Raw genomic sequence first — 12262 nt, forward strand, 5'->3', positions numbered from 1 at the left:
CAAGTCAGTGACTGGGGTAATGGGAGTAGGTATATCAGAGATCATAAGGTTGGCACAGGATAGAGCAGGCTTTAGGGCTCTTGTACATAGAGTCACTATGAATTGCAAGTGACTCTATGGCACATAACAACAACAAGATGAGGAATGATTTACTTAGATTTTCAGAATAGAATTAAAGTCTCACTAAGACTGAAATTTTGCAGGGTGATTCCTGCCTGCTTGGTATAGAAACTATAATAGCACATATAGCTAGGAATGTTGGGGAGGAAGGGAGGGCCTCTGGCCAGGACAGATCACCTAAGCTCCAGGTAAGTGCAAGCCTCCCAATGACTTTTAATACAGGATAGAGAAAGCTCTCCTCTGTTTGGCCATACAAAGCTCACCACCTGGGAAGTTGGTTGCCACATCTGTTGAGCTGGGTGTGGTCCACACAAAGCTGAGGTTCTCATATCCAATCCGCATGTCCCATGCCTGTGAGCCCACCCTATCCTGTTCCTGTTTACCTGCTTGTGTCTAAGTGCACTGCAGTCCCCAGTAAAATTGAGCTGGATTGACTCTCTGATCCTCTCTTGGAGTGGTGTGTCTCCATTGTGCTTGCCCCCCATCAGGGTGTTGCTGTTGGTTGCTGGCAAATGGACAGCAACATAGGGCGCCCAGAATAGGGATGCACCTGATGTAGTACCAGGTGAGTACCCTCTGTGCTCACTCTTGTCAGGGTTTCAGATGAGTATTCTCTGAACTCATTCCCATCAGGGATTGGGTGAGTACCCCTTTCCATGCTCACTCCCATCAGGGAATAAGGACCTGATGTAGTTTTGGGACCTGACTTAGTCTTGGGGGCCTGATGTAGTCTTGGAGGCCTGACGTAGTCTTGGGGACCTGATGTAGGCTTAAACTTGACAAGGAAGGGAAGAGACCTGACATACGTCTACCATATCAGGTAAGCACTCTTTGCTTAGGCAAAAAGCAAGGGAAAATTCTTTCTTCTTTCCATGCTTGCCCATCAGGGAGCAGGGAACTTGACATAGGTCCATCTTATTGGGCAAGTGCTCACTTGCTTTAGCGAGGGTAATTCGGCAAGCAATTTAAAGATTTGGCAAGCCATTTGAAAGATCCTCAAGTAAAGTGTTTAATGTCTTTGTTAGAAAATATAGAGGTCAAACTCACACAATCTCAAGCTTTTTCTTTTTGGGTAACAGTTGTTGATATCACCCCTTGAATTTCTGCTGCTCACATCTTCAATGTGCAGACCTGGCACCCTTTAGAGTAGTGAGGAAAGATTTTCACCCTGGGACCTACAATGCCCTTTTCCAGGACGAAGTAGCCAAGATGATGCAGTGGTCCCTTTCCTAATGAACCAGGGTGAAATCTCTCTCAGGGGTAATAACAGGGAATGGCAAAGGAAATGCTGACAAAGGAAATCAATCATTACTGGTTTTGACAAATTCTGTGGCACCATTAGAAGAAATGCACCATCAGCTGTTTAAACCCTACTCCCAACTAGGAAAAGAGAAAGTGTTACAGAGGGGGATCTAAAAACAGCCCCAAAGAATTTAAAGATGATTGCACCACCTAATCTCCCAAGAAGTAAGGATAACAAAGAAAGCAGGTGGGGACAATATAGAGAAATCAGTGAAGAAATGGGAAATTCTTAGGCTGAGGTGTTGTGTGATCAGTGAGATGCTGGGTGGAACTCTGAGGTACATATGTGCTCTACTGGCGTGCACCCAACACCTGAGTGTCCTTTACACAAGGTATTGTGTGATCAGTGTGACGCTAGCTCTGAGGTACATGTGTTTCTCGTTGGCATATAACCCACACCTGAACATGCTTTACAGTGATATCCATGTGCTGTAAGAAAGTTAAAAGAATTTAGGACAACTGTTAGAGACGATGGAGCTCATTCTCCGTGGGCGAAGGCACAGCTTAATTCATTAAGCCTTAATTTAAACAGCCCTCAAGACTGGAAAGAGATGATGAGGGCAGTTTTTTGAAAACCTCTCATGTGCTCACTGCCAATCAGATAAACCTCCTAATGAGCCGCCAATATGGGTTATGTGGAAGGATCCATTACATCAAGTATGGAAAGGGTCCAATCCTTTACTAACCATTGGGAGTAGGGGAGAAGTTTTGCTTGTATTTTCCCACTGAACAAACTACATCCTGTGTGAGTTCCTGCTTGTCATGTCTGATTTCAACCCACCTCCCGAGAAAATGCATCAATTAAACATCCACGACAAGAAGACGAGACAGAGGCAAAGGAAGTCAAAGTCCCAGATGCCACAGACACCTGGCACATGCTGAAGGCACTATATCAATAGGCTCTTGACCTTGGGAGTGGTATGCCCAGTGGTCCTGAGTTTATAACACTGCTTATCGTTGCTTTGACCATCAGTAAGTGCCACAGTAAGAGAAGCTAATTAGGTTTTGTAAGCTTTTGATTCTTCACCCATGTTTCCTATGTATGTGTCTCTCCTCGCTATCCTATATTCATCTCCCAATCCAATACAGAAATCAAGTTATGGCAATCTAAACTTCTATTATCTCTCCAGTTGTCATTAAAAGAGCAGCCAGATAGACCCCTTCACAAGACGTTCAAGAAACTGCACTGAATAATCTTTCTACTCTTACAGTCATTGGATCATCCTCCTCCCAAGAAACACCAGAGGCTCTATACCAGTGACTTCTCCTCTTTGAATTCATTTAAAAAAAAAGGATATGTTGGGGAGGAAGGGAGGGCCTCTGGCTAGGACAGATCACCTAAGCTCTGGGTAAGTGCAAGCTTCCCAACGACCTTTAATATGGAATAGAGATAGCTCTCCTGTGTTTGGCTGTACAGGCTTGAGAAAGCTCCCCACCTGGGAAGTTGGCTGCCACATCTGTTGAGCTGGGAGTGGTCCACACAAGGTTGAGTTTCTCCTATCCAATCTGAGTGTCCCACGCCTGTAAGCCCACCCTATCCTGTCTTCCTGTTTACCTGCTTGTGTCTAAGTGCACTGCAGTCCCCCCAATAAAATTGAGCTGGATTGACTCTCTGATCCTCTCCTGGAGTGGTGTCTCCATCATGCTTGCCCCCATTAGGGTGTCACTGTTGCCAGCGAACGGACAGCCACACAGGAGAAACTATACAAGGTCAAGGGCACCCTAAGTCTTACAAGTAGTTTTACATTTTAACAGCCAGATTTAAATACCAAATACAAGCAAAATCAATTTCTAGTGGATTTAATAAAATAAAAATATTACTTCAATGTAATCAATATTTTTAAAAGAATTTGTGATATATTTTACATTATTTTCTTCTAAATCTTTGAAAGCTAGTATATTTTATGTTTGCCTTACATCTAGCTTTGAGGACTGATTTTTCACTGCAAATTGTTACTGTTTGTAGGTTACAAGTGAGTCAGCTCCAACTCACAGAATTGTCCAACTCATGAACATGAGTGAACATGCATGAAACTCAGCTAGGTATTGAGCCAGTCTTACAGTCTTTTGTGTTCTAGCCCTTCATTGCAGTTATTGGGTCAATTTCTCTCTTTGAAGCTCTTCTCTTTTGATCCTCCACTTTTTCAAGCATAGATTCCAAAGATAGATTACTGCTGACAACATAAAGTATGTGCTTCCAAGAAACACGTTAACTGACTACACATCTTCAAAGACAGATCTGTTTGTTGTTGGGTTTTTTAATGAATTGTAATGTACATTTACAGAGATTTTTGATTTCCATTCATTCATTTTCCATTTTTCTCCCTGTCCACCCCTCCCCCACCCCTGCCAAGTTCGCTCTTCTCTTTGAAAAGTAAAATTCCCTCATTGGTATACAATTCCCCCTGCCCCAAGCACACTCCACTATGCAACCTTCATTCTGGACTCTTGTCATAACCATAATACCTAATCATATATCACTTTTAAACTGTCACAATTCAAAAGCATCAGTTCTTCAGTTTTTCCTTATCCACTGTGTCACTTTCACTTGCGTTATGAGGCAATTACGGGAAAATGACCCTTTGATGATGATGTCGTATGCTGTAGAGTTGGCTATGGCTCATATCAACCTTATGAACAACAGAACTCTGCCTCATCTTGCACCATCCTCTGAGTCTCTGATATGCTCCTGCCTATTGCTATTTTCCCTGTCAGTTTATTTTTTAAGATTCTTCCTCTCTCTGGCACTCCAACTTTCTCAGCATAATGTCTTGATCCAAGTACTGGCTCCTCCTGAAAACATGTCCAAAATAAGTGAGATGACATTTCACAATCTTTGCCTCCAAGGAGCATCCTGTCTGCACTTCCTATAGAACAGATCTGCTTGCTCCCTTGACAGTCAGTGGGATATTCAGTACTCTTTCCAACATTTTGACCCAAAGGCATTGATTCTTCTATCATCCTTATTCACTGTCCATCTTTCAGATGCATAGGAAGAAAGTGAAAAGACTATGGCTTGAATCAAGCACACCTTTTTATTTAAATTGACATCTTGGCTCCTTAGCGGAAAGGTTCTTGTTAGCGGATTTTCTCAATACAACATGCCTTTTGATTTCTTGCCTCGTGTTACCAAAGGTGTGGAATCAAGCAAGATTAAATCATTGGCAATTTCAATCCTTTCTTTATCCATCATTGTCATCAATATTCCCATTAGTTCAGTGATGAGTAGTTTTGTTTTCTTGACCTTGACATGGCCTCTATCTACTGCTGCAATCTTTAATCTTCTGTAGCAAACGTTTCACGTCCTCTTCAGTTTCTGCAAGCAAGGTTGTGACATCTGTATAAAAAAATAAATTTCTGCTGAAATGTTGCATACAAAATTTTTAGAGAGAATCATTTTGCTATCGCTCCCTTTGTCAGTGAAGCCCACACCCTCTGAATCTTCTTAGTGATGCCATTACATAATTGTGCATGCTCCTTATTTGCCAAGGTAGAGGTCTCCTGATAAATGTAATGTATGAGTGTTAGAATTGAACATGCAGACTGAGGAGTGCCACCCTGATACACACTTGCCCTGAATTTACACCACCATTTTATTCCATTTGACAAATGGAACTTGAGTACATAGAGATTATGAAGATGGTGTAGAATTGGGCAAAGTTTCCTTTGCTGTTCATAGAGTTCCTATAATTGGAGCCAACTAAATGGCATCTAACAACGAAGAGTCAGAATGTCTTGCTCTATCTTCTCAAGCCAAAGACAAAGTATTAAAATGAAATGTACAAAACCTGGACCAGGAAAACCAAAATAGAAGATTAAGCTCAATATTTTCAAAGCTTGAAAGACTGGATAAAAAAAGTTCAAGCCTCAAGTTGCAACACTGAAGGGTTCTGTGGGAAAAATAATCAAAGACACAGGAAGCATCAAAAGAATAAGCAGAAAATATACAGTTACTCTACAAAATAATTGTCCAACCATTTTTAGAAGGGTTGCATATTATCAAGAAAAAAACGTAACTGAAGGAAGTTCAAACTGCACTGAAAGCAATGGCAAAAAAAAGATCAGACTCAAAACTCACCTCTGTCTAGCAAGCACACACACATTGCTGACCTTTCAGCAGGTCTGCAGAGGCTATAAATCCAAAAAGAGGAGAGTGAGCATCTTTCTCCAGCAGAATCACTAGAAGATTCAAACTGCCAGAAAGACATACAGCAGCACAATGCTCTTTGGACTAGGCCAAGAAATGAGTTGGCAAAAACAAGGCTCCAGGAACTAAAATAATACTGAATACTGTCTGCAAACAAGGGCAAAGAAAAAATGAGGTTTGCTCACTTGTCTATACTAACAATTTTGCTCCTGGCTAAATGACTAGACAAATTGTAGCTAACCTTCAGGAAAATGGGAACCCCACAACACTTGACTGTGCTTATGTGAAGCCTATACTTGGACCAGGAAGCAGACCTGAGAACAGGACAAGGAAACACTGCATGGTTCAAAATCTGGAAAGGAGTTCATCGGGGATCCATCCTGTCTCCATACCTTTTCAATCTATTTGTAGATCAGTGGGGAGCCTGGATTTTATGAGGAGAAATGTAGCATCAGGATTGAAGAAGACTCATCAACAACCTGCCTTTATGAAGATGACACAACCTTGCTTGCTGAACTGAGGAGGACCTGAAGCACTTGTTGCAGAAGGTCTTGGAATGTAGACTTCAATATGGATTAAAGTTCAACATCAAGAAGACAAAGACGGCATGTGATTTTGAGCATTTCTTCATGTGTCTGCCATTCGAATATCTTCCTCTGAAAATTATTTCCATGTTTTTTGCCCATTTTGTAATTCGGCTATCATCTTTTTCTTATGGAGGCCCAGGAGTATTCTGTAGACTTTAATTAAGAGACTGAGATGGCGGGGTGTGTGAGGGAAATTGGAAGAATCTGTTCTGGAAAACGATGTATTTGAATTTTGCATATAAACTAGTATAATAATTTAAAAAAACACCCAAAGATTCTCACCACTGGCCAACTGGCAGCACCATGATAGATGAAGACTGAAGTTGTTAACAATTACAGCTTGCTCTGCTCCACAATCAACACTCATGGCACCAGATGTCAGGAAGTCAATTGCATTGGGAAAATCTGCTTTCAAGGACCTCTCCAGAGTACTGATAAGCAACGATGTCACTCTAAAGACCAAGGTCACTCTAGAGACTAAGGTGAGAGTGATCACTTGCTATGAATCAGAGAGCTGCTGGATATTGACTACGGATGACAGAAGAATTGATGCCTTAAAATCGTGGCCCTGGAGAAAAGTCTTGAACATACTATGGACTGCCAAGAAAACAAATAGGCCTGTCTTGGAGAGGGTAGGATTTTGAAGCTCTGTCTCACATATTTGGGGCAGGTGGCCAGGAGACACTGGTCCTTATAAAAGGATATCATGCTTGGAAAGGTAGAGGGACAGACAGCACAGGAGAGGAAGACCCCAGATGAGATTAATTGATTCAGTAACTGGGGCAATGAAGGTAGATGTGTTGAAGTCAGTGAGAGTGTGGCTCAGGACAGGGCAGTCTTCAGAGCTGCTATGAGTCACAGGCAACTCAATGGCACTTTTGACATGTTCTCTGGAGAAGCCAATTTCTGGAAAAAGACACCATGCTTGATAAAATAGAGGGTGAGTGGATAAGATGAAGACCTTCAAAGAGGTGGATTGAGAGAGTCTGCAACATGCTCTTAAGCACAGTTAAAATTGTGAGGGTAGTGCCAGATCACTGATGGCCTAATGACAAGAAGCTGCACTGCAATCCTTAAGGTACATGGATCAAGACCTGAAGACTACATGGGAGAAGGATGGGAATCTCCTCAGGTGTGATTAACTGCCTTTGAGGGTCAGCTATGGGTCGATTCTGACTCTACAGTACATAACAACAGGGTCGAATCAGGCAGAGTTTCATTCTATTGTACACAGAGCTGATATGAGTTGGAGCAGATGCAATGGCACCCAACAACAGGGTTAGAAAGTGTTTACTATCTACAGCACCAGTGACTTGGAAAAAGATGGGCAAACTACTGCCGTTCAATTTACAGCCTTAGAAATACACTGGATGTTCTGAGTTGATGGCAATGAGAGAGAGTGAGTTACCTAACAGAATGATATTTGTAAGATAGTTCAAAACATTGAAATTTCTCAAGACTGCTTTTAGTGCTAATTTATTATTGAGAAAAGCTAATGAGATTTTCAGGGTGTGAAAGAACTATTATCAAGTTTTAAAGAGCAAGTCACTCATTCATGTGCTCTCATCTTAATGTCAGTGTCAACTTTAATAAATGTACTTAGAGCTAACATCAATTTTGAGAAATAAGCATGAAAATGTCTTACTTTTCAAAAGGTTTTAATCAATGGCCTAGTGGTAAGAAACTGCTGCAATCACAAAGGTATATGGTCCAAATCTGCCAGCTACTCTGCAGAAAGACGAGCAATTACCTGTGCAATTTATTGCCTCTGAAAACCTGCTGGAGGGTCAGCTGTGGTGGGTTCTGACACAATGGTACACAACAAGATGACAACAGAAGGGGAAAAGTACAATGTATAGTCTTCTAAAGGTAATGTCTATATATACATGACAACTACTGGAGTCAAACTTCTCAACAGATTGGATATAGAGATGAGTTTGCAAGAGATATGTCTAAAATGGCTGCTTAGAAAATACAGGCAAAGCTTGTGAGATAAGATTTCACACTTTCATCAGAGTTAAATTTAAGAACTCATTATCTAAGAAATATTTCACATTAGAAATCTGGACTGGTTATACAAACATCCTCTAATGGTTTGTTTTCAACAGAATTCCAGAGATTACAAGGAACATGAACAGAAGAATTGCTGTTCATTTTTAAATCAGACTAAGAAAAGGGCATTACCTCACTGATTTGAAATTCGACCGACATTGGGAGAAGCATCTTTGCTATTACATTTCCCCCAAATAGATTATTTGAAGTAACACATACTTACCAAAGTACTTCTTAAAAGCCACTTAAAGTGGCTAAACTATTAGTATTGAATGATAATTTCTGCAGCCATGGGGACTTCAGACTCTAGCAGGACTAACACATGCTTGTAGGAAAAGGGTGACAGTTCTTAAATGGTTCAATGAGCCAGAGGCTGACCCTGGTTGAAGCGATTCCATGTTTCTAGATGAAGAAAGGATAGGAGCTATCATTAATTTAGTTTTACTTGTATCCATAATCAACATCCATAGCAGCAACAGTCAAGAAATACAAATGTGCAGTATGGGGGAAATCTGCTGTGGATGGTGTCTCTGAAGTGCTAACGAGCTAGGCTATCAGTTTTGGGTTGGTTGTTTTTTTGTTTGTTTGTTTGTTTGTTTTTTAATGATATGAATGTACCTCATCCAAGCCACAGTATATTCAGCTTCTAACTCATCTGAAAGTCAAACCATTAATAAGGATGTTGTTGTTTGGTGCCATCGAGTCGTTGATGACTCATAGCGACCCTATGAACAAACAGCCTGAGCACTGTTCATACACAGAGTTTCCGGAGGCAAGCCATTTTGGAAGTGGATGCCGCTCCTGCTTCCAGGCTTGATTTGGTTGGGAAGCTCCAGCCAACACTGTCCACCATGGGTGCCCATTACCATGACTGGCACATCACTGTCACAGGCTTCAGCATCACAGCAACCACGAGTTACCTCTGTACAGAAACGCACACACCAGTGCTATACCACCTAGAAGAACGTTTGACAGGAAAACAATTTGAACCTGGCCAAGTGCCACAGATGAAAATCACCCACCTTCGGCTTGGTAGCATAACTTCCTTTCCACTAGGCCAACGTAGCTCTCTGTTGTTGTCACTGTTATTGTTTGGTGCCATCGAGTCGTAGATGACTCATAGCGACCCTATAAACGAACAGCCTGACCCAGGGAGGAGCCATCCAGGAACAATATGGGCGCTTCCTCTCCCAGCTTCCTTTTGCCTTAAGGCCGCCTCCTGGTTCAAACCCTAAGCCCAGGCTGGCTAGCCTCGCTCTGGGGACAGAGCAAACCAGCACATAACAAACACATGCCCGGGAAAGCAGTCGACTCCAAAAGCTTGCCACGATTCCTATGCTCACACCACCATGTTCCTTCTGGCAAGGAGAACTTGCCAAGACAGAAGAGAATAAATGATGCCTTTGAGTTTTGGTGTTGAAGAAGAGCACTGACTATCCCTTTGGACTGTCAAATCGGTTTTGGAGAAAGTGTAACCAGGTGCTCCTTAAGGTAAAGGATGGTGAAACTTGGTCTCACAAACTTTGGGTAAGTTGTCAGGAGGGGCCACTCCTTGGAAAAAGACATCATGCCATTAGAGAGGGGAACACCCTCAATGACACAGATACTAATTATGGGCTTGACTCTGGGGAAGATCGTGACAGTACAAGATAGGACACGGTTCAGAGCTGGAGTTCACAGGGTTGTTATGAGTCTTAGTTGATTTTATAGCACCTGACTATAATAATACCAGAACTGGTATTGGTCCTCCTAAGCCTTTTTTAAGGTGAGGATGAAACAAGCAGGTGGAGCTTAGTCTACATGGCTTCTTAGCTTATTGCTGATTGTGGTTTCATTTTTACTATGTTAAGCATTGTTTAAATGAATGTCCATCTTACTCATAAAATTATAAGCTATATAAAGTATATGCTAAAAGAATGACTAACAATTTTGATAACAATCTTAATTGCTTATCTGTTATTACTACAAAGTATCACTAGTAAAATTACATAAATGGATTGTTGTTGTTTAGTGCCATCAAGTCGTAGGTGACTCCTAGCGACTCTATGAACAAAAGTCCTCAACACTCCGTGATTTTCATCCATTCTCCAGGTTCATAGGGTTTCCAGAGGCAAGCTATTATGGAAGTTGATGCCACTCCTGCTTCCAAGCATGTTTTAATTGGGGAGCACCACCAAACACTGTCTGCCATGGGTCACCATTAACACATTTGAAATATCAGTGTCACAAATGTTCAGCTTCATAGCAACCACCCACAAGTTACCTCTGCTTGCCAAGTGGACACACCAGTGCTATATGAACTAGAATGTTTGAACAAAAACAATGAAAAACAGGCCTGAGGGCCACGAATTAAAAGTTACTCACTTTTGGCTTGGTAGCGTTACTTTCTGTCCACTAGGCCAACTGATGTTGATTGTTATTGTTGTTAAGTGCTGTTGAGTCGTAGGCGACTCATAGGGACCGTATGACGAAAGTCTTCAACACCTGAGTGACTTTCATCCTTTCTCCAGGTTCATAGGGTTTCCGGAGGCAAGCTACTATGGAGGTGGATGCCATTCCTCCTTCCAAGCTTGTTTTAATCAGGAAGCTCCAGCCCACACTGTCTTCATTGGGTAACCAACCATTAATGCATCTGACACATCTGTGTCACAGTGTTCAGCCTCACAGCAAGCGGAAGTTACAGCTATATGGCAAGTGGACAATACGACTTAGAGGAATGTTTGAACAAAAACAATGAAAGACAGGCCTGAGAGTCGCAGATTAAAAGTCACCCACCTTTGGCTTGGTAGCATCACTTTCTGTCCACTGGGTCAAGGGATTTATCTCTATCTTGATGCTATTGTTAAGTGCTGTAGAGTCGCACGTGACTCATAGTGACCCTATGAAGGAAAGTCAACAGGTTCATCCTAGGGAGGGTTAAACTGGACTGCTCTTTGGAGGCAAGCATTCTCAAGCTTTGTCTGACATACTTCAGACATGTTGCAAGGTAGGATCAGTCCTGGGAAAGGGACATCAAGCCTGGGAGGGTGGAGGGACAGCAAAGGAAAGGAAGACCCTTGATGAGGTGGATTGTTTCAGTGACTGAGGTAATGGGGGTAGGTGTGTAAGATACTGGCACAGGAGAGAGCAGGCTTTAGGGCTGTTGTACACAGGGTCGCTATGAGTCGCAGGTGACTCAATGACACATAACAACAAGAGATCACTGACTTTATGCATCATGAAGTTGTATGCTTTTTAGAACGTCCAAGGATTTAATATCATGTTTGGTAGAGAGTCAGTTGACAAAGAGGAAGGATGCTCAAGGCAATGGACTGACACAGTGGCTATAGCAATAGTGTATACACAACAGATCATGAAGGTAGTGAATGGCTGGGCTGTGTTGTTATGTTGTACCTAGGGCTAATAGGAGTTGTAATGACTCAAAGGCACCTTATAAACTCTCATAAATTTAAGAAGCTCTGGTGGCCTCCTGCTAAAACACTGCACTGCAGTTCCACAAGCAAATTCAACAGCTGCCCTGCTATTGGAAAACTCCTGCCTGTGCCTCAGAAAACCTACTGGACCGTCAGCTATGCATAAGTTCTGACTGACCAACACACAATCACAAATCTTAAATAGCTATAACTGTTTTACCTTTAAGAAGTGGTTTTTTAAAGCCACAATTTTGGATATTTTAAACAAAAATTCAGTAGAATAACAATCTTCTGTTGGGGTGAGATTATCTTCCCTGAGAGAATAAGAAACAACAACTTGTCGTACGAACAATTTGAATTTATCTTCTAAAAGGAGAGAGTGAGAAACAGAAATTAAATTTCTTATAATTATAGAATCCAATTTCTGAGACCATGGAAACTGGACAAACCTCTTGGCCCACAGTAGTCTATCTATGTCTCTATCTCTCTATATATTCCCTTAAGTATTCTTAAAAATCAAGCAACAATTTACTTACCAAGTAAAGCATGCAGTGCCCACTTGCTCTGTTCTGACGACTGCCTCCTGGTCCAAATACAGGTTTCGCATTAGAACGATCAAGTGTTCTGGGATTCCCATTCTT

This window comes from Elephantulus edwardii, unplaced genomic scaffold, assembly GCF_000299155.1.
Source record: "Elephantulus edwardii isolate Elephantulus edwardi_28Jun2011 unplaced genomic scaffold, EleEdw1.0 scaffold00338, whole genome shotgun sequence".
NCBI classification, from domain to species: domain Eukaryota; kingdom Metazoa; phylum Chordata; class Mammalia; order Macroscelidea; family Macroscelididae; genus Elephantulus; species Elephantulus edwardii.